Source organism: Otolemur garnettii, unplaced genomic scaffold (genome assembly GCF_000181295.1).
Source record: "Otolemur garnettii isolate 467f Iridium unplaced genomic scaffold, OtoGar3 scaffold00008, whole genome shotgun sequence".
In the NCBI taxonomy this organism is placed as follows: domain Eukaryota; kingdom Metazoa; phylum Chordata; class Mammalia; order Primates; family Galagidae; genus Otolemur; species Otolemur garnettii.
Window position 1 is genome coordinate 13,684,247 of NW_003852403.1, and position 368 is coordinate 13,684,614.

The following is a 368-nucleotide window of genomic DNA, read 5'->3' on the forward strand; positions in this document are numbered from 1 at the left end:
AGATCATAGATCATATCCTTTGTCTGATCACATTCCTACAAGCTGTCCATTCTTCATCCAACCTAAGCATAAAAATAGTTTTCCCTGGGTCTTTGGGTCTTCAGTTCTGAAGGGTCCTGCATCAAGTAATACTTGGATTAAATTATGATTTTCTCTCGTTAACCTGCCTTTTGTTTATAGGAGTGAGGGTTTTGACCCTTATGATGGATGAGGAAAGGTATGACACCATTCTGCTCCTACAGAGTAGTAATTCTTCTTCTTCTTCTTTTTTTTTTTTGAGACAGCGCCTCAAGCTATCGCCCTAGGTAGAGTGCCACGGCGTCACAGCTCACAGCAACCTCCAATTCCTAGGCTTAAGCGATTCTCTT